The following is a 22,613-nucleotide window of genomic DNA, read 5'->3' on the forward strand; positions in this document are numbered from 1 at the left end:
CAAGGTTGTTTCTAAATTACGAGGTTGCAGCAGCATATTATTCCCAGTATCGATTCTGCCAATAGCGCTGTCAGCAAGCAGCTCTGAGAGGGGGCAGATGGTGCAGGAGTCTTGCCCATGAGAGAGCCACGCGTGTGCTACACCTGGACAGAGAGGTAGAAACCAAGCCCTACCCTTGGCCTTGAAGGGTAGGACTTGTTGCCAAACACAAGCATGGTTTCTTCATATCCTAAGTCATCCCACATGTTTTTGCTCCCTGTTGTACTTTCTAAGGAAATGAGTCCCAGAGTCAGGCTTTTTTTTTTAGCTGTTTGTTTTCTCAGCTCCTCTGAGAATGGACTCCACCTGACCGCTTCCCCTTTTTGTTCTCACCACCAGCCCAAGGCATCCAGAAAGACAGTGCCTTCAGTGCTTCCTTGAGTGAAAAGCCATAGAAATGAAGGATAAAGACATGCCTGGGAACAAAATGTACTAGAGCTGCCACAGATGGGAAGCCCTGCGAACCCAAAACCACCTTCCATGACACGCGTACCATCACCACATCTTCATCCCCCTTCCCAGTGCTGTGACCAAGAGGAGACAGAGATAATGCTGTTCCAGGTTTCATTCTGCCAGAGAAGAAAAGACGAGTGCTGCGGTAGCTGCTCCCTCCACTCTCCATCACTGCACGTCAAGTGAAGAATGAGAGTTACATCTCTGAGCAGGTACCATAGATGCATAGATTCATAGAATATCAGGTACCAGAGTAACTGCAGTCCATACAGCACCTTGGATTACGGAGTTGCCTGGGCAGCAGTAATTCCTCCTCCCACCAAGGTTTTCTGCTTGAAAGGTTGATGTCTTTGCAGCTACTTTGGGCCTGGCAACCCTCCAAACTACAATCCCACGGGGCACTACTGTGCACCTGGACTGATCCACTCCTGTACCCATGCACCCTTTACAGCTCAAGGGTCATCATGGCAGGATTTCACCTCTGTTTTCATGAGCAGGCAGCCAGCAGCATCCCACTTTGACACCCTCTCCAAGAATGTTCCACCTCTTTGCCAAGCAGGGCCACCAAATCCTGCTGAGGGACATCTACTTTCAACACACTGCCAACCACATGCTGTCATTGGCAACCATGTCTACTACCTATCAAGAGCTATTAACGAGCCACGTTCATTCTTCTCATCTTTTACATTAAGGATTACAAGGTTGTAGCTCCCAAATCCAAAACCTTTACTTAATACTCACATACATTGAGGGCTCAGGTACCATAAAATACCTGTCCAGAAAAAGGAAGCACGCTTTTATTTTATAAATAGGGGTATTCAGTATCAAGTAAGCATTAAATTCTCCTTTCCCCATCCACAACAGTGGAGCCTCTAGGAATATTACTCTGGCACATTTTGACATCTCATCAGTCATGTTTGCACAACATGGGATATGGAGAACTCTTACAGAGAGAAAAAAAAAAGAGTCCATAGTGTTATTTATGCTACCAGAGTCTCCTTATACCGCAAATTCAAAGGTTCCCCATATGTCTTCATTACTTTAAACTTCTGGCATCTGTGACTACCCCATGTAATCAGCCATCTGCATTTCAACTCTTCAACAGTTGATGCCTAAGGATTGTCAATAATTCAGTATACTGTGCAGTCTCATCCAGCTCTGTTCCAAAAATTTTTAGTGTGATAGCACATTTAAAAAAGGGATAGAAAAGAAATATTAGCTAAAATCAGACAAGCTCTGAAAGAGGTGCAAAGTAGCAGTTACAGTCTACAGCTCGCAAAACCATACCAGTCAAAGTGGAGTTCCCAGCTCTTGTACAACAGAGATAGATAGGAAACCCTGTCTTCAATCCAGTGTCCCATCCAAAGTCTATCCCCTTTCACTCACTTTAAAAGTAAACAGAATCTCTGTTTACCCAATCTCTACAAAGAGGACCCCTTCAAAGGGTGGAATCGGAGATTGTATCACAGGCTTTTGTTGGAACAAAGACAAAGAAAATGTTATCTTGTTTCCCTGAAACTGTAGGTCACCAGTGCTCAGTCTGTGATTATACAGTAGTTAAGAATAAGCTCAGATCAATACCGTCACTGAAACCCATCTTTTCAAAGCAGTGGTTGTAGTAGCACTGCAAGTAGAGGGGCCAGGTGTAACCAGATGTTGCTGGAAAGTGCAGTTGGGAGGATAGTGATTTAGGCTCGTATCAGCAGAACGTGTTACAGTCATGGTTTGGATATTTCATAAATAACACACTTCGGTCAGCCAGAAGTGGTTTCCCTCGATCAAGGATGGGTAGTTGTATATGTATATCTCCTCACCTGCTCCAAGAGGCAAGGAAAACCCTGTGCTCAGCTTGCCCAAATGCTCCATCTAAACCTCCCTCTATTTTTCTTTCCCATACAATAGAAGGCAAGAGAAGTGCTCCCATTTTTCTTGTGGTATTTTGGGACCTCACAGTGTAGACCTTGCTAGCTTTTATTATTCCCACATGTGGCATAGTTTCTCTTCCCGTTGTTATCCGTTGACACATTGTCACTGCAGGGGAAAAAGGAAGGAGAAGGTGGTAATGACACAAAACACAAGGTTTTAACCTGAAGTTTATTCCTTTTTGGCTGTCTGAGGCTGCTTGAAGCATGAATCCAGTTCTGCTGTTTAAAAAAGGAATTACTCAAGTGATGCCTCTTGCTGAGAGAGAGAGACCGCTGGCTTGTTCATCACGAGCCAGCGTCCAGAGCACGCCACTTCTCCGTGCTTACAGCAAGAACCTGATTCCTGCAATTTATTCCTGGGTCTGCCGCAGATTGCATGGCTTTGGGGAAATGGCAATAAAAACGGGAAAGCTTGGTAATTTTCAATGGATGCTTCCCTTCCCAACAGACTCTTTCTGTGTGGACTTGTGTAAGTTCAAATGCTGAAGTTGAGATTTTAAACTTGTGGTTACATTTTAAGTCTCGTTCACGTAGTCATTAGCAGCATTAAATTGGGGGAGAATCTGCTACGAAATTAGTCATCTGGTACCACGATAAAGTGCTGGCAAGGTTGTTTGATGTTCTGAGAGGGGCTGGTACTCCAAACCAGGAGATATCAGAGCTTTTCAAGTCCTGCTCATTATTTGCTTTGCAATGACACAGGAAACAGAAAGGCCTTTAATCTGTAAGTAATCTTTCCTTCAGGGATCTGGGAACAATCTACAGGACACAGCAGTTGCATTTTTTTTTTCCTCCATTAAATGCTTCATTAAAGTATCGCTCACTTAATAACAAGTTCGGGGAGGAAAAAAAAAAAGAAAAACAAGTGATGCATTTTTATAGAAAGCCAAAACTCCTGCACCTCTTTGCTCTTGTTGTGCTACAAGCAGCTTGCTTGAGTTGCAGGAGATTTGGCTTTGCATAACAATGTTTCACAGAACAAGAGGGAAAAATGATTCTTAAACACAAGGGAAAAATTAAGAGGGAAATGCAAGGTAAGACAGCCAGATGAGCAGTTAAAGGCGTCAACACCTTGATCTTGGCACATCAAATAGAATACATCTACTTACATACAGACTGTGCCCTTCTCCTAAAAGTACACTCCCCCTTCGGTGCACAGATATTCAACTTCAGATCAAAGCATTCTCAAGGATTTTTTTTCTTCCAGCCACTTCCAGTCACTCCCTCCAGTCACCATCGCTCCTTCCTACACCCCTTGATAGATCGGATACAGGGCAGCACTTTGGATGCGAGTTTTAACGCTGTACGTCACCGTGATTGATCGGACTTCAGCAAAAAGTCTGTGTAATGATAATTCAGAAAGAGGGAGGATTAATTTTGGTGTGATACTGCAAATCAATCTCCATTTTAGAGTAATTAATTCCAGCAGCTACCAGACTGGCAACACAAGACACTCCTGCTGCAGGGACTCAGTAACAGTACGGCCCAGCTACGCTGCAGCAATGCAAGTGATGGGCTTTGTAACTAAGACAGATTTATGATGGGACTCTTCTGCCCATTAACCCCCTCTAGTGAGGCAGTATTACTGCAATAGGTTGCCCAAAGCGGTTATAGATGCCCCATCCTTGGAAACATTCAAGGCCAGGTTGGATGAGGCTTTGAGCAACCTGATCTAGTTGGAGGTGTCCTTGCTCATTGCAAGGGGGTTGGACTAGAGGACCTTTAAAGGTCTCTTCTGACTCAAACTGTTCTGTGATTCTCTGATTCTTCTTCCCTGCCAGCCTACACCCAAGATCAGAAGCAGGAGGCTACGAAAATTTGGTAAAAGCTGCAGACAGAGGAAGATACTCAACAGTCTGATTTGTGGTCGCTGGGTATATTAAGGATACTGGAAGATGCGTTGATGATCCTGGTTTAATAATTAAAAGCATAAAACTAAAACTTGGGGCCAAATTATGTTCCCATTTTAGTTCATTTAGCTCTGTGAGAATGAATTGAATTACTCAAGATCTTCATCTATGTAATAAAGCTGGTCATTTCAGCATCACAGTCTGTGGGTACTCATTACAGAAGCTAAACCATAGACTCGCTCCAGATGGCTTGTCTCTACCACACAGCATACATCCAAGGCACTTCACAAACTAATCACCTACTGATCATATCCCTTCAATTAAAAATTACTCAATATTTCCAAGTGTTGGCATTCATTTTAGAAATACCAGAAAATTATGTAGTGCTTGGCCAATAATATGCAGCTTTTCCTATGTTACAGAATTGTCAGTCAAACAACATTAACCAGTTCGGTAAGGCAGTATAGTTTATATCTGGCACATGGTGTATTTGGAAGTTTCTCCACCTCTACATCTGCTGTGGAAACAGCCTTAGTGGGACCAGCTGAGAGCAGAGACGAATAGGGAAAAAATGCCTCTTAGCCTATAGTGGGAATACAGATGGAGAAAATTTTTACAGCAATTTGATTCAATCAAATGGCAAAAGCTCCAAAGGCAGCTCTAGAATCGCTCCTTTTCAACGAAGCGGACCCAGGTTGATGCACACGTTGCCGCAGAGGAGAGGACGCAGGAGGGGAGAGCTTTGCTGGGCAGTGCAGAGTTAACCAGGAGGTTTCATTACCCCACTAAATCGCACATTTGCTTACGTGGCTGTACCACTTATTCTGGTTTATATCAAGTGAATATAGAAAAGTAGAGAGACACGGACCTGAGAAGATGACAATGGTTGTTTTTTTTTGTGGAAAACAGAAAAATACAGAGAGCTCACTACACTGTTTTCTGGGTTCCTTGTACAGACTATAGGCACAAAGCCAATTAGGTTTTCTGTTCTTAATGCAAACTCCTCAGAGCATTGCTCACCAGATATTTTGGTTTGAATCAATGAAGTCTCTTCTCCAGGAATACAGTCATTAGCTCCTCCAGTCTCTGCTGATAGACAGGCAGGGCTTACATTAGTCATGGCTAACAACTTGGAGCAACTAGGTATGAAGCTAAATTACGCCTTTGATGAAATAGCAGACTACCTTACCCATTGTAAAGAAAACTAAGAGTATTCTCCAGTCAAACAGCTGTGCATGTCAAATTTGGTTCAATATATTTAACGTCACAGCCACGCTTTCAGCCAGGAAAAGGTGGCTCAGCTCCACAGCAGGAGCAGATGTTTGTATGGGATAACTGAAACAGTGTGAGGAAAATCTTCCCCTACTGCGTCTTTTTGACAAGTGTCCCAGAATTCAGTGTTTTTTCACTACGCTGGATAAATTATGGGCTGTAGTTATCTTACGGTCCATAAACACAGAACCCTCTGCAGTCATCTAAACAATGTTGTATGTTCCTTGTCATTTCCCCTTGCATTGCCCATACATCCTGCTAGTCTGCTGAGTCAGCCATTTACCATCTCTTCCCAAAGACATTTGGTTCAGTCACTCACATCCCCCATGCTCTTAGCGTTCAGAAATATTAACGATTCTGATTGCTATATAACACTACTGTAGTTCAAAGCTTGGAGCATCTCAAATAGTCACAGCAAAGAGACAGTTATTGGGAAATCAAAGATGACAACAGAATTCAAGAATAACATTTTTGAAGGGAACAAGGTAAGCCATTGCACGAGGTCACCCATCTGGCTCCCTGACATTATATGGCTGCATTTGAGTAGTTCACTGTGGAAGTGTGTCACTACATCAAAATTGTGCTTTGCAGCAATGACAAATGTGACTTATTATGCACAGGTATATACCAACATACCAGTTTCCTTTAGCGCAGCTCTATGAAAAGGTGTATTCCATTTTCCTTTTATCACCATACAGACAAGTATGATAGAAACACAGCCTTAAAAATGAGCACGTAGACAAACTTGGGGCTGTAAAGGAGTTGGCCATGATGATCTAAAGGCAACCTGTGCTTTCCCACCCCGAAACTGTATGTTTGCCTTCAGCACTTGTCTCAGTGAACACAGCTGAACTCGTGCTAATGAAGATCAATTTTCTTCACAGAGGATAGGTATGCCGTAGCCTTTATGTCAGAAACCCCAGTATTTTCAGCTAACAGCTTCACCTTATTCCAGGTTGCGGACCTTTTCTTACAGATGCCAGTCATGACCAGAGACCTAGTGTACCGGCTTATTTTTACTTCGCTGCTAGCAACTACAGTCACTGCAGGTCATTAAAGAGACTTGTGTGGCTGAACAGCTTCCAGAATTGCAATGAAGCAGTTATTTAATATCCTCAGACGGAAGGTACTACGCAAATAAAGAGCACTGTGTTGTACCAAAGAGGGTCCTCTGATTACCATCTCTTATTAGCCCAATAGAGGTAAATGGATTCTAGCCTGAGTTTTTGCAATACGGTTTCCTGGATAAAGAGTCTTTAATTTAAAATAAACCCTGCTAAACAAGCTATAGGCCACTTAGCTTGACAAATTTAAACAATTAACCTGCGGGAAGCCAAGATGCTTTTTCATATTTGCAGGTCAGCTGCCTTGAGACAATGTCAGAGTCAGATTCTGATTTCTTTCAGCATGATGTAAATCTGGAATAATCCCTTTAGAGATTAGTAGGCGGAAGATCAGATTCAGGCTCTTGGAATTAAGCACAAACCATGTGCTTGCTGGGCTTATTCTAATTCTGTTAAGTACAAAGCAATTCTCCTTCAGCATGTCCCTCTCCCATTCTGTCTAAAGCACTCTGAGCTGAGGAGCAAAGGTAGTGCTGTTGATAACACCCAACAGAAGATGTTTGTCACTGCAAAATACTTTTGCCTACAAAATTATTAAATAAGCCTTGCAATTAAAAAACAAATAAATAAACAAAAAAATAATATTAAAAAACCTTCAAATTACACAGGCAGAGCAAAGTTATGTTTAAGGATCCCTCCTGACCCCCGGAACCATGAAATGAACTACAATAACCATCTTTTACAAGAAACCAAGACATTTAATTACTTTGATTTACAGCATCTGTCTCTGATTCTGAGTATGTATCGAAGGAAAACATAAGCCGAGCTTTTGCCAGATGCATGTAACATCCTTAGGAAGCATCTCAGCAGGAATTCCAGCACTGTTACGAATGAATGCAAAGTCGTCTGAAAGTCACTTGTGTCCTTCCCCTGCCACTGTCTCCTTTGAAGGGTCAGGCAATAAAAAGACAAGTGAGTACCTTACTTAATTTTAGGTAAGATCAAAAACCAAGTCACCACCTCGATGAATCTGTGCATCACTGTGCAACTCTACCAAAAGGATATAACTTTTACCATTCATCGTGCTAGTGGTACATCCCTGCTAATACACCCGTTTGAGCATGCACCTAGACAATCCTGGTGAAAGAGGTTAAGATATGTCTCCATCTTATTTAGACCAAGATACAAATCTCACAAGTGATGGGGAACTATGAAGTTACCCACTGAGAAGGATTGCGTGAGCCTGCATAAATACTATTCTCATTTGATGTGGAGCAGTTTAGTCTTTCTGCCATGATACTTACATAGTTCCTGCCTCCTAAAATAGCCTCCTGAGCAGACTGAAAGACATCTTTAATTCTAGATGCCAGCTGTGTTGCTTTGTTTTGCATCTCCTGAAAAAAGACTAACTTTAACTCGTCCCAATACCCAAATCACTCTGCAGGTTCCCACCGCATGCCTGAAAGATCACTCGTCAGGTTTGAAATCTTTTACCAGGTACTGTTGACAAGGATCCCTTACCCCGTGGCCTTTGAGGAAGAAAAAAGTCTTGTAACAATCTCACGTCCCAACAACTCTGGACAGGAAGCTGAAATTCAATAGGAGCTATAAATGGACAGTTAAGAGTTGTCAGACCTATTTTTGTGATTTGTTTGTCATTTGTTACTGATGGAAGAGAAGATTAAAACCAAAACACAGCACTTGATTCGAGATGAGGAAACACCTTAATTTCCTTGGAAGTCAATGTTGTTGGTGCCAGCCAAGGCGATGCTGCCACATAGCTGCTCAGCAGTAGCAATCAGCTCAGAAAAGAGTGCGGCAGCTGGAAGGGGAGATCTGAAAGATTGATTCTGACAGCTATAAAAGCGAGAGGGTTTTTAATATTCTGAAAAGTGTCAGTGCCCTAATAACAAAACTTCCGTCTCTAAGAGCTACACTTGTCAAATGAAACCTGATTAGATACAAAAGTAAAAAAGGCATCTGGCCTTTGACAAATTTGGAATGGTTCCCTTTGCAGAGGTCAGGGACTGTGAAGGATATGCTTTTCAAAACGAGCAAGCCTTGCCTGGTTTTACCCTCAACTTGACCCTCAGGCACCAATGGCAGAACGCCCCATTTCCCAGTTTAAGCCAGGAGGATGCCAGAGGCGCAGGAGCAGGCGGCACCAAGTTTCACCCTGCGGAAGAGCTATCTTTCAAAGCCACCTGGTTTCTTCCAAGAGCAGGAAGGATGACATGCCACGCTGGTAATCCCACCCTTGGTGTGGGCACCTCTGCCAAGCAAGCCTCAGACTCCCATAGGAAGCACAGCAGGTTGCCTGGAGGTCTCTTGTTCCACCCCCCGATCTGTTCCATGAGAAGCTCCTCGCTGAGGAAACACTTCTGCGTCTGCATATCGCAGCCAGTAAATTTCCAAGCAAGGCAGTAAGGGCGTAAAATTTTTACTGGCCGACAACAGTCAGACTCATAATATTATTTTCCAAATTCAGAGGCATGTTAGAAGTGTGATTAGTGGCTCTGAGAACAACCTCAGGGGAGTTACACCTTGATGAAATGTCATTTTCCAAAATGAACATGTGCTGGAGTTTTTTCATAAAATACAAAGAACCTCTAACTTTGCGTGTGGTAAAGATAAATCAGGGAAACAACATTTTGAGAAAAATTTCTTTAAGAAATTCACACACACATGAAAGAAGAAAAGTTGGATGTATGGGTCCCTGACAGCTCGCCTGAGGAGGATCTACAGATTGCTTTCTGCTGCACTAACATCTAGCTCTTGGTCAGGCTTGTTCCCACAGGACAACTGTCCTTTTTCCAAAATAATAACTTTAAATGGGGCAAACTTCTTAGGATTGTTTGTCAGTTAGGGTGATGACAGTCCTCACTGACAGTACATGGGTATTTTAAGCCACAGGGACAAAGGGCTACTGTCTAAACTGGGGTAAGGGAAGTTCTTCTCCAAGAAACAATAGAGGCAGTAGCCTCACTGAGCACTTCTGGCTTCATCTGGTAAAATTTGAGTTTAACACATCGTTCTTCATCCGGAGCTTTTACAGCTAAAGGAAGAGTGCGTGTCCTCCTTTTAAGCTGGCAGAAACAAAGCACAAGACACGAATGCATCTCCTACACCAGCAGTGGGTCAGATGGCAGCAGAGGAAGAAACGAGTGGCCTCTTCTCCGGGTGCTCTGTGAAACAGAGACAACCCCCTCCGAACGAGCGGGAATGGTAATTCTAACCTATCGATTCTTTTTCCATCCAAACCTTCAGTTTTTCCCCTATTAAAAAAAAAAAAAAATCCCAAAATGAATTGCAATTACATAGCAACATCCTCTGCTAATATTTAACTCAGTATCGACAGGAGACTCTCGCCTCGCAGAGAGGCAACTTATTCTAAACTCCTTTGTTTCATTGCTACTAGCAAATGATTTAGCCACTTCTGCAATTACTGTATCACCTTGTGTTTTTCAACAACCTTGTATTTTTTCAACAGCCAACATCCATCTCCTCTGCTCCTTCACTCCTTGGCCTCCCGACCACTTATGCAGCTGCTCGAGGCTCATTTCTGTCTGAAGCGTTGGCTGTCTTACACGCCAGAGTTACAGTGCTTTAGGAGAAGCCCAGGTAGGGCACAAATCAGTGTCTTAATTGGGCATTTACACCCAACTCTTGGTGCAATTTATCTGTCTGAATTGTATTATGTCAAATCTCAGCAACACTTGGAGATACACTATACACAGAGATCAATATATTATCTCTTTTTCTGAAAACTGCCATGATTTTAAAGGACCAGTAAAAAAAATTGAAGTGTCTCAATTTCTACCACATTTATTTCCTGTAACTTGAGCAAAATTCCCACTTGTAAGAGATGTAAATCACCTCATTCTTCCTCAGTCTGGAATATGCATCACAGTTCTCCAGTGTCCTCAAATATTTTACAGCGCACACATCCTGCAGGTGAATTAGATACTTTGTTTCTCAAAGGGGCCAAAAAGGACCTGAATATTGCACACAACTATGTATATAGAATCATAAAATAACTTAGGTTGGAAGAGATCTTGAAGATCATTGAGTCCAACCATTAACTTAACACTGCCAAGTCCCACTAAACCATGTCCCTAATCACCACGTCTACACGTCTTTTAAATACCTCCAGGGATGGCGACTCAATCACTTCCCTGGGCAGCCTGTTCCAATGCTGGACAACCCTTTCCATTAAGAATTTTTTTCTGAATATCTAATCTAAACCTCCCCTGGTGCAACTTGAGGCCATTTCCTCTTGTCCTATTGCTTGTTACATGGGAAAAGAGACCAACACCCATCTTTCTATAACGTCCTTGCAAGTGGTTGTAGAGAGCGATACGGTTTCCCCTCAGCCTCCTTTTCTCCAGGATAAACAACCCCAGTTCCCTCAGCCATTCCTCACAGGACTTGTTCTCTAGACCCTAATATATGTAGTTAAACAAGTCCTATCAAACCTAATCTGGTGGCCTGGGGCAGTTTGTCTGTAATCAGTATGCTTTTTAATGGGTTTGCTTTATTAGGTTGTCTCCCACACCACACACACATCTCACTGCCCTAGTGAGCTAATGAAGCGGCCATTTGAGATGGCAGGACGGCTATGCTCCAGCGTCCCCGCAGTTTTATCAGAGTTGTGCAGCTGCTGCTGTTTCACACATCCTGGTATCATGATATAGGCTTTTCCTCCATCACTTCTGGTCCGAAGTAGGTTTTAATTTTGCATATCTATTTTTGCATATTTTTGTAATAGTGACAGAAAATCTGCTGTGACAGTCACGCTGAGTCAATGACACTTTATGTTCCTCTGTAAGGTCTCGGGAACCAGGCGAGTGAAAGCAGTGCACCAACAGGCACGTGGAAAACGTACCAAAGTGCACGATCCTTGCAGCGGCACAGTAATAACCTCATTGTAATAGATAAAGCAGAAATATAGGTCATTTTTGTTGCATCAGCTGTGCTTTTGCCTGTCTCTGATGACTGCACTACTCAATGGAGTGGCAGACAGTGAATGGCTAAAGCCAACATCCCATCTCTAAAGCTCTTCTATCCATGCACTTGAACGTTTTCTTCTACTTTCCTGATTCAAGATCAAGCTGTTGGTCAAAAGGACAACATTTATATCTTTACTGGAGTCTCCATGCATTTTATAGGCTGAAGTCAACCTCCAGCAAACCAAAACACTGTCATTTACAGCTGGCAAGGCTGGAACAAAGAGCTGAGACAGGATGGGGCTTGGGTCTCCAAGCTGACTCCAGGTTCTCAGCCACAAGTGTGTCTTCCCACCACCACGTGTTTGACCTCAGATGTAAAGTTTAAGTGCCCTCAGCTCTTCCAATGTCTTGGTTCAGTCTGACCTTGGCACGCAGAAAACAAAGGGCAGAGAAAGGCAGAGAAAGGGGAGTGGTGGGAGCTGCGGAAATAGTCTGTTCTCCTCTAGCAAGGAGCACTTGTGGAAAGGGGATTGATGAGAGGAAGAACACATGCAAAAGAGAAAAGCCTCCCACCCAGGCGCTTCCCGTGAATCCACTACAGAGTCCCCAGTTACTGGGGTAAGCCACACCACAGGGATTTCTGGCAGTCCAAAAGAAAGGAGTTGCCTTTTGCCAAATGTATAAAGCATCCCCACACTGCCCTTCCAAACTGTTTTCCTCCTCTTAGCGCCATAAAAAGAGGACTTTGATTTCCATACGATATTTTATAAGAGTTAGTTTACACTTGAATGTTGCCTTCCTAAGTAAGACAAGTTTTTGCAAGGGTCTGTTTAACTACCAACCTTTCAGAAAGGCTTATGCAATTTTTCCTTGCATTTCTGTGCTGCCATTACAGCGTAAGTTCCACAGCAAATGGGATAACTTCATAATAACTTCATTGCAAAGGTTATGACGTTCTCAGCTGCTGAGCTGTACATGCCTCCATCTCCTGCCTGCAAACTTAGTATCTACCTGCTTTGTGTTTCCACCGGTCCTACTGCTTGATCACCTGGAGATATGAGGGAGCCCTCAGCATTTGAAGTTTGATGCTGAACTTTGTTAATGGGATACAGGGCAAGCAGAAGTTCATTTTTACTTTTCAGGGAGAATTTTTAGGCTAGAATTAAGCCAACTGTTTGGGAAGAGCAGCAGGTCTGTTTGGAAGACGCAGATGGAAGCCACAGGAGACCTGATCAGACAGTCATTGCTTCTCAACAAGACCAAATTTTATCTCATGGGGAAAAGCAGAGGAGGTGGGAGGGGGAAAGAGAAGAGAGGGATCAAGAAGGAAGATTTCTAATTCTTCTAATAAGCATTAGACCGAGAAGCAGGAGAGATCTTTTCTTTATTTGAAATACACAGAATTGCCACTGAAGAGAAGAGCTGGGTGAACCTTCTGAAGAATAATAACTTCAACACAAAAATAGTTTCAAAGACACAAGAAACAAAAACTCAAATTCAGGTATGATATCAGTATTGCCATCGGCCAACACAAACTGTGTCGATGCAGGTCACATCAAATTCAGAGGAATCATTCTGACATTTCTGAAGGCAAACTTTCTTCTTGACTCTTTCAAAATGAATAATTTTGACTAGCTGAGAGTTTCAAATGAACCTGGAATTAAGATTAAGTAAACCAAAAAGAAAAGAATGCCTCACTTGATCAAAACCATAATTATCTTGTCCCGCCTTTGTTTAATTAAGGTTTGCTTCGATTCGGTGTAAACCAATATTTTTCTCAGTTTTGCCATGAAAAAATCTAAGTCCGATTATTTGCACAAACTGATTTAAATCGAGATCTCGTAGGAGAAAGCATGAGGTGCATGCTGTGTTGGCAGCTCAAGTCTTGCACTAATGCAGGCTGCAGCCTGCATACCTGCCCAAGGGCAGGTCATGTAAAAGGCATGACCATATCCCATCAGACTAAAGGAATTTAAGATACAGGCATGGATGCCCTTATCACACCCTGACTGACAGCTTTGGATGCACTGTAGGGTGTTATAAAAGAGACACAGACTGTAAGGTCAACTCCGATTCAAGTTGCAGGTAGTCCTATACCATTCTTTACATATCGCTTTGTAGAAGTCTCAGGATGAAGCAACACAGGTCTCTGCTTCCAGGCTAATCCCAAAGAAGGACTTTCCGTAGGACTCAAACTGGTATATTTCGACCCAAATATTCAGATGACATCTCTCATTTGGATCTATGGTTTTGCATGCCAGCATGTAAGCAGGTACCTTAAAAAACCCAAAACTCCAAATTTGCCCACATGCAGCATGCATTGAATTTGAGCTGGAGATAGAGAACCTGATTCCTACCTATAAAAAAAATGGAGGTAACACCTTATGCTTCCCTGGCAGGGTCATATTAACTGAGCTGGCAGATTTGATAGAATTAGATCTCTTTGTCGAGCTGGTGCAGCACTGTGATGTGTCAGCACACACAGCATTTCAGATATGTAAGATTAAGTCATTGATTGAAGATCCAGACTCCAGAAATAACATAGTGTCCTTTAAAAAGAACTTTTGTTTTGTGTTGGTGTACTACAGCTTAAAAAATTAAATTAAAAATTAAAAAAATGTACGAGTTCTGGGAAAATGTCAGTAGCAATTATCTAGTCCAGAGACATTTTAAAATTGCATCCAATTTAATACTTTGGCTTCACTGTGCTGGTTTTTGCTCTGCAGAACAATCCTCCAAAGGGATGGATAAGGACTGATCCAGCTCGGGGGAGTTTTAGGGATACACAGAGTGTACGTGGTCACCTCCATGCCAGCAGTAGTCCTACATCAGGCACCAGCAAGGTGGGGAAGGTCATGTTTGGACCCTGTGGCTCCGACCACAGCCACTCCGTCCTCCGTCACTCAAATTTTTTGGGGTGAAAAGCTCCGGAGAGCTGACCCTGCATCGAAAACTCTTGCTAGGAGAAAGGACTTCCAAAGAAATGTAAAAACTACTGCAAAAAACAAAGGCTCTGTTCAGATGATGTCCTCAGAGTAAGAAAGCTACACTTCAAACATTTGTTGCTGGACGCAACCATTTACACTGTGCTTCTGTTGCACTCCGCGATACCCAGCGATCGGCCGACAGAAACAGCTGTCATTTTGTGACGTTTGCAGATTTCTTGTCTGCCACTGGAAATAATACGCCGTCTCTCTGCCCAAAGGTCTTTGTCGTCTCATACACAAGGCACAAGTCTTCTTCTCCCAGAGGAAGGACGCACACGTCGGTCAGATGAAGCAACTTAACTGAGAGCACTTTGAAACACAGCAGAGACAGGAATGAATTGCTTTCCGCCCTCCTTTCCCCTCAGAATTGCATTTTAACAATTACTACACTCTTTACAATTGACGACGTCCCTAATCTTGACTCACGCTTCAGAGCAAGCTTCTACCAACAATATTGGGAGTTTCTTTTAAAAAGAGCTCCCTGTCCCCCAAGGGCCCCCCATTTTCCCCGCCCCATGGCTATTTCACAGTTGTGGATGTTGTGCAGCCCTCACTTACAGGAGCTTTTCAAAGCTTTGTAGGACGTTTTCTGTGAAGTGACTTGAGTTTGCTACTTACAAGTCACAGCATGGGGTGCTCAGCACCAGCGGAAAGAGGATGTTGAGGTACGAGTGGGAAGGGTGACCAGAAGGGTAGCAACAGTTCCTCTGTGGCTGCTGTTAACAAGTGCCAGGGTAGCCCAGAGCCCTTATCAGAACCAGAGAAGTCACACGAGATAGGTGACAACTCGTCTCTAACAAACTTGCCTCCTAAACAGAGGCCACTCATGTTGGTAACGTTATCTATTTCATAAGTTGAAAGTTAGCACCCAGAAAGTATATCTAGCTCCCACAGTTCTTGGGTGGGCCAATTCAGTTGCCAAACAAACACAGGTTTCAGATGACACTGGAGATGCCCTAGACATCAAAACCACCTTCCAAGGGTCTTAAATATGAGACAAGGAGTCACAGACTCACATCTTTCTGGATCAGCTCCAGAAGGCCAGGAGAAATAGCTCAGGGCAGTTCAAACGGCATTGACTATAGTTAAGAAGCAAAGATCCCTGAAGCCTGGTACATGATTCATAGCTCCCTGGAGCAGATACCTCCTGGGCAATACGGAGCAGATACCTTCTGGGCAATGAGTTTGACTGATCTTCGGACACCAGGCTAGTGCAGAGAGGTATGCAGACCTGCTCTGAATAGGCATTAAAAAAAAAAGGTATTTATCCATCTCATCAGTGGGACCAGGCGTACGGCACCAGCCAGGACTCGAGAGGCAGATGGGAGCTACCATCTCCCTAGGCTGGTCGAAGCCTCCATTAGTCTGTTGTCTGCTGACACAGGCACTATAGCAATAAGAGCAAAACAAACATTTACAACAGCAATTTGCTTGCATCTCTTGCATTAGTCGTGGTGCTCAGGAAACATCTGCATGGGACAAGGAAGCCTCTCACTGCTGTAAATAATTTCACTCTGAGGTGTGAGCTGACAGATAGTCCTGAAGTAATTTTTAACTTGCATACTTCTGACTTACTCAGGTTTTCATTTAGCAGCTAATAGGCATAACATAAACGTGGCAGACAGGCTTTGATGCAGTTAGGCGAGACTACACACTTCAGAGAGGGGCGAAGGTATCTCTGCCACACTTTGCCGTATTCAGTGGAATTTATGCCCATCTTTTAACCTATAACAATAATCTCAGCTCAGTCAAAAATGCGGCTGCTTCTCTTCTCCTTGCAAGCTTGATTGTATTCAGGCCGTTTAGCAAATATTTTATAGCAATATTTATATCAAAATTATTAGTACAAAGCTAACTGAGCTTGCACTGAAAGGTTTCGTCACAGTATCTTGGAAGAGGGGCTGGCTATTAAAAATAATTCTTCCACTGAAGAAGTGCTCCTAGGTGAAAACAAATATGCCCAGGTTACAGTGATGCTCTATGTCAGCATCACATCGCCTGTGCAAAAAAAACAGAAAAAAAGCATGTTGCAAGGGAAAGACAAGGACAGGAAGGAAGGAATTTCTCTCCTACTTCACCAATTCACCTATCTATAGATGAGTGCTGTTTCAGATGCGACAGATAGCCCTATGCTGCCTTCTGCAAAGCACAGAAAATACAGGATATAGAAAATTGATTAAGTCTGCTATGAGAAAGAAAAGAAGTTAAAGAAGCTCTACAGGTAGCGTCTGACAGTGCTGAACCAAGACAAAAAAAAAGCATCTTTATTCAGAGTTCCCTCGGCCAGTGCCATGAAAAGCTCCACCAGGTGGTGGGATTAACAGCACTTGAAATATGCCACAGAGCTGGATTTGCTGTTACTCCTTTGCTTTTAAAAGTACATTTCTGCTTCGCCATGCTTTTGAAAATAGTTCTAAAAGAAGCTCCTAATAAAAACGTATCACTCCCGTCACTGAACAGCAGCATTTGCAACGCGCTTGGCATAAAAGACGCTGTTATAGCCTAAAAGATGGAACCACCATCTGCGTGACCCTCATTTCCTCTCATATTACTCCCAGTTTTACCAAAAACAGAAAAGCAAATCAATAACCCGACACCAAGTCTTATACAAAATGATGTTTAGTTTTAAAAGCTACCTTCCTCAACTGAGATGCTGTCACCATTATTAATATCATCAAGTTTGGAAGAAAAACTGCAAGCAAGGCTGCAAGTTCCTTTCTCACCAGGATGTGTGAAAAATTCATACAAAACAGGGTAACTCGCTGTCTCTGCTGTACGATCAGACTGTGCACCGAGTGAGCAAGCCAAAAGAATAAGGAAATGGATTTTTCTCTTCTTTTGCTCTTTCAGAGACTATGCTCTTACGCGCTACCAGCAGAAAGGTAAAATAAATGTATATTAGACAGAAGCGTACTTTAAAAATCTAGTGGTAGCTTTAAAGTTGGTTTGGCAGGACCGTGGAGTGGGACTTTGTTGAGGCACAGGGTTTAAACTTGCTGCCGCTGAAACGTTATCCTACAGCAACACCAAAATAGAGTAAATGAAGTGAGAAATTGGCAGAGGAACAGAATGCCAAGTTCACCGTAGACCTACGCAGGGGTTTTGTTGTTTCTAGGATAATCACGAAAACAAGTGCCTTTAACTAATAAACAAATCCACCTTTTTTATTCGTATCCAACTATTCCCTCCACCACCCCCCGGCCAACGCCTGAAGATGTGTTCAAACAGATGAAAAACTGTCAGGTTCTCAGATGAGCCCCGAAACGACCTCAAGCACAGCTGTGCCGTGCACAGAACCATCATGCCGTTGCCAAGAGCTGGAAAGAAGACTTGGGGCCAACACCAACTTCTTCTAACATGAGAGCAGCTCTGTCAAGACATTACAAACAGTGGGCAGAGCACTGTCAGCTTTGGATTGAGCTGTAAAAATTGAGGAGGGGTGAACGTACCGGCTGCAGAAGGTGCTGGCTGGCAGGGAGTGCATGGGACACTACAGATGTAGTGATCCAAATATTTCAAAGCAGATGCTTCAAGCAGAGCCACCCCTCCAGCTAAAACCCTGTAAATAATATACAGGAGTGTGCTGCTAACTGAGTATCTTCTGAACTGCCAAGAGGCAGGAAGACTCCAGTTAAAGGCAACTCTTTGTTTTAACTTCTGTCACCAAAGAGCACCAACGTAAATGTACTCCTGAGGACAGGATCAAAGTAGAATAGGGACTTTCTTTTTTCTATCCTTGAATTTCCTGTCTCTTTTCCACGCTGAAATTTAATTTCCTTTCAAAGAGAGCTTTTGGAGCTTATGAAAATTGACCCAAAAGATTACAAGGGCTTTGCCACCCTTCCAATCTCTCTGAAAGATCCATAATTAGGGAGGTTTTTCCTTTAACATGTGTGCACAGCAGGCAAATATATAATTCAGACTTACAATTATATCTACAATGAGTTATTTCAGTGTATTGGATACATACAAGCCCAACTGTTACAAAGAGTTGAAAAATCTTAACGTGTCTCAAATTAATAAATATCCATCAAGGCATTTTTTTACCCATTTGTTTTCATTTATGCCAAGACTAAAATCAAGCACTGTAAGGACCTGGGGTTTATACTTGTTTTAGAGACAAATATATCAAGCACAATAAAAACACACTTAACAACCGAACTGCTGACCTCGAAGATTAGTTATTCATACGCCACTGGAAATTAATTCTTCAAGCAGAGATGTGCGAGCGGGTACCTAAGACAGCCAGTCTGCTTTTTTTCCCCTCTAACTAATAACCGCCTTTCCTCTCTCGACGGGCAGCCTACCCAAGGGGAAGAAAATAAGTACAATAAAATCAATCAGGGTACAGGACTCCGTCAGGCCGGTCCCTCCCGCTGCTGCCCCCCTGCCAGCGCCCACCCTGCAGCGCAGCGGTTCCGCCACGCAGGACACGGGGCAGGACCGGTCCCCCGCGGACCGGAGGATGCCGTGGGGCAGCCTGCGGGGCGCATCCCCCCGCCGCCGCCGCTGCCGCTGCCACCCCGCCCCGAGCGCTCGGTGCTACACGGGCATCGCCCGAAGGTGCGCTTTGCTCCGGAGCCCACCTCGGCACCCGCAGCCTCTCCCTCTGCCCCTCTCCACCGGGGAAATCCCGGCTGGATGAGGCGAAGCCTCCCCCGCTCCGGAGTGCCGGGGCACCCGCCGGAAGATGCTGCGAGCTCCGCCAGCGCCGGGGCCACCCCCTGCTTCTCAATAATAATAATAATAATAATTTTTAAAAAACCAACTTAACAGCCGAATGAGGCGCTGGAAGGGAGGAGGAGGCTCCCGCCGTGCCTTTTGCAGCAGCAGGGAGCGGGAGGATTTGCAGGTAAGCGGGGAGGAAGGCGGAGGAGGAGGAGAAGGAAGTGGCGGGGGGGGGGGGGGGCGAGTCCCGCGGTACTCACGGCGGGGCGCGGGGGGCCGGCGGGCCGCCGAGCCCCATGGCCAGGAAACGGCGGGCGGTCGCTTCTGCTGTTCTTGCTGCTGCTGCTGCTGCTGCTGCTGCCTCGCTGTCTGCCTGCGCTACCCGCGGAGCCTCTCCGGGCGCCCCGTCCCTCCCCTTCCCTCCGGCAGGACCTCCTACCCGCTTTCGGAGCGCCCCCAGCCACGTGGACGGTGCCCGGGGCCCCCTCGCCGGCTCCTCCTCGGAACCGGGCAGGGCGGTGCTGAGGCGGCCCCCGCCGCTTCCCTCCATCCGCCCTCTCCCTCCCTCCCTCCCTCCCTCCTTCTCCGGGATGCGCGGCCGCGGGGGCTGCGCGGCGGAGCGGGGCGCGCCGCGCCCGTCGGGGCTGCGGCCGTCCGCGGGGGTGAGGGGCGGGCGGGGGGGAGGGGGGCTGGCGGTCGCCAACTTTTAACTTCCCCGGGATGAAATCCCTGCTTCCCGGCACGACCTCCCGAGAGGATCACCGCCCAGAAATACCTGTGTTCTCCCTCCCCCCGCCCCCCCGCCCCGAAACTCCTGTATCTGAAATTGGGCTGTGTGGACCCCGGAGGCGATGGCAGCAGGGAAAGTGAGAAGGAATTCGGTGCTTCTCGGAGAAGACATACTTTGCGTCATTGATAATAATAAAAAATAGCACATATCTTCTTTCGGTCCAGCATCAGACATTTTTAAGGTGATTATAAAACGTTGTAGAATTAAAAAGAATACAGCAGCATTAAAGAATCCCCCAGACAGACACATTCATCTGATGAAGCGTCTGCTAAAACAATTTAACAACATAATGCTGGCTTTTTTAGTGTTGATGTGTAGAGGCTGGAGCCAAGAGAAGTGGGGAGGTTATGGCACCTCTGAAGAGGATGGTCTTCTCTCCTATCCCCCATCCTGTGGGCAGTGTAACATGCACAGTGAACACCCACAGCACATGTCAGGGGAGTTAACATATTCCTGAGCTCTGTTGCTTAACGCTGGACAGCCAGTGCATAACTCCCTTGTGAAGCAGCTGAGTTTATAGGTTATTAATCCACTTACTGAAACTGCCCACGTTGTTGGTTTACTACATCCAGCACGACATAACTTCCACTGGAAACTGTAACGTGCTACGTAGGAGCTGTAAGTCATCAATCACCACCGAGCTTGTTTCCACAGAGTTATATTAGTAAAGGCTTAAGTGTGAATTTAGACCGGTGCCACGTTGTGTACCGCATTGTGCAGATACTTACATTTGGGTGTGAGTTACCTGTGACAGGCTGAGCTTCCTGCTCAGGAGCATAAGCCCATACAAAACCTTTGAGGACTCACCCCATCACTAAATCCTGCCCCTAGCTACGCAGAGCAACAAAGTATTATATCCTTCATAAACAGGGCTTGGAAGGGATTTAATCTAAAGTAATGAGGGTTAAAAAAAAAAAAAAAAAAAAAAGCTAGGATTCTTTTACCAGGAATGTATCAACAGGAGGAATTGCTATGTGAGGGAAACAGTGTATTAAATAGCTTTTCACTGCTTTTTCCCAGGAGCTGCTTACCACTTCGCTGGAGGTGGGATAGGGCCCTTGAGAAGCTCAGATTTGATCACCTGTGACAGTTTCTGTAACCCACTCGACTTGATACTCTCGTACCTTCAGGCTAATTGGTTGAATTTGCTGCTTCATTTCCTTCCTGATGATCGTGGGTGAGTGGGTCTGTTTATGAAAAAAATCACTGGGGAACAGCTCATCGGCAAAAAAAAGGCTGTGCATCAGGTTTGGAGATCTCTCTCAAGAATTTTTGAGGTGATGGAGGGAGTGAGAGGGTGATAAGGGCTCCGAAGCAGCAGTGCCTGGGGAAGGAAGAGTCTGAGCACTCTGTGTTTCACTACCTGTTATATCACACCTGCTCTGTCCATGAGATTAACAGAGAAAAAAGATGATTCTAAGAACACAAGTGATTTCTTATCGTACAGTATATAAAGTTTTATTAGTATGTCTACAGATTGTATCAAGGAAAGCACTCTGCAGTCAAGTGTCCTAAAATTAATGATAGTTAATCAAGATGATACTGGAATAGGTTGCCCAGAGAAGTTGTGGATGCCCCATCCCTGGAAGTGTTCAAGGCCAGGTTGGATGAGGCTTTGAGCAACCTGATGTAGTGGAAGGTGTCCCTGCCTGTGGCAGGGGGTTTGGAACTAGATGATCTTTAAAGTCCCTTCCAACTCTAACCATTCTATGATTCTATGACTGAAGAAAGGGAGCAGGGGATAACAAGAAGTTTTCTCTACATTCTCAGTCCTATCTCTGCATCATTTCTCTGGCATACACAAGCGGTAAGATGTGATGCACTCCTCTGAGCAGCTGCACCAGCTTTGGTTACAGGTTACAAGGAGGAGATAGGGAAGAGAGTTCTGCAGTGACTGGTTTTGGTCAGAAAATCTCCTTTCTGTAAAGCAAGGCAGGACAGGAGGGTGCTTGCCCAGGGGAGGTGTGACACAGAGATACAGGTGGAGCACGGAGAAATGCCTCAGGTCTCTGCCGGTGCCACCTCAAGCACTGGGAGGCTGAGCCTGGAGCAGAGAACAAGATGAAATCCTCCTGAAACAGCAAGTGCGGAATCTATTTCTCTTTGTTATGCCAGTGTCACACTCAGTTAACTCCTTTGGATGCTCTCAGCATCAGTGATGCACCCCAATGAGCGGGCAGGTAGCAAGTGCTCTCCGATAATGCCATAGTAATTACAGCAGGGTCCAACCCGGAGGATTGGATCCACTCCCCCTTATGCTGTAGCATTTCCCTAGCAAGTGTCATTTAGATGTTTTTGGGAAAGAATCCAGGATTTGTTTCACAGACAGTATTTCCTCAACAGCTCAGTGAATATGAAATAGTTTGAACTAACCATGCAAATCTCTCTTGTCTGCTCATGTAGAGAAGCGATATCTATTCTAAACTCCGGGCCAGGACTTTCAGCTGCTGGTGGGGGATTGCTATGTAGACATCAAAGGAGCTGTATCAGCTTTCACCAAGTAGGGATCCAGCCCTCTATTCATATTGTAAAATTCAGTAATTATGTCCAGGTAAAACATTTTTCTCTATATTTTTAAGTAGCCAGTATTTTATTTTATAGCTATTCCCTCTGTGG

General features: G+C 44.5%; 1 protein-coding gene across 1 annotated transcript in view; it reads right to left on the reverse strand.

Annotated features, from left to right (window-relative positions):
* The window catches only part of ST3GAL1 (ST3 beta-galactoside alpha-2,3-sialyltransferase 1), an 80,848-nt gene extending 61,347 nt beyond the window's left edge, over positions 1-19,501 (reverse strand). Inside the window, exon 1 of the mRNA XM_086608865.1 lies at positions 19,468-19,501. The gene's annotated coding sequence lies outside the window, so the exon portion shown is untranslated. The remainder of the gene's footprint in view (positions 1-19,467) is intronic.
* Between the last annotated feature and the right edge of the window lie 3,112 nt (positions 19,502-22,613).

This window comes from Tauraco erythrolophus, chromosome 3 (genome assembly GCF_009769465.1).
Source record: "Tauraco erythrolophus isolate bTauEry1 chromosome 3, bTauEry1.pri, whole genome shotgun sequence".
In the NCBI taxonomy this organism is placed as follows: Eukaryota; Metazoa; Chordata; class Aves; order Musophagiformes; family Musophagidae; genus Tauraco; species Tauraco erythrolophus.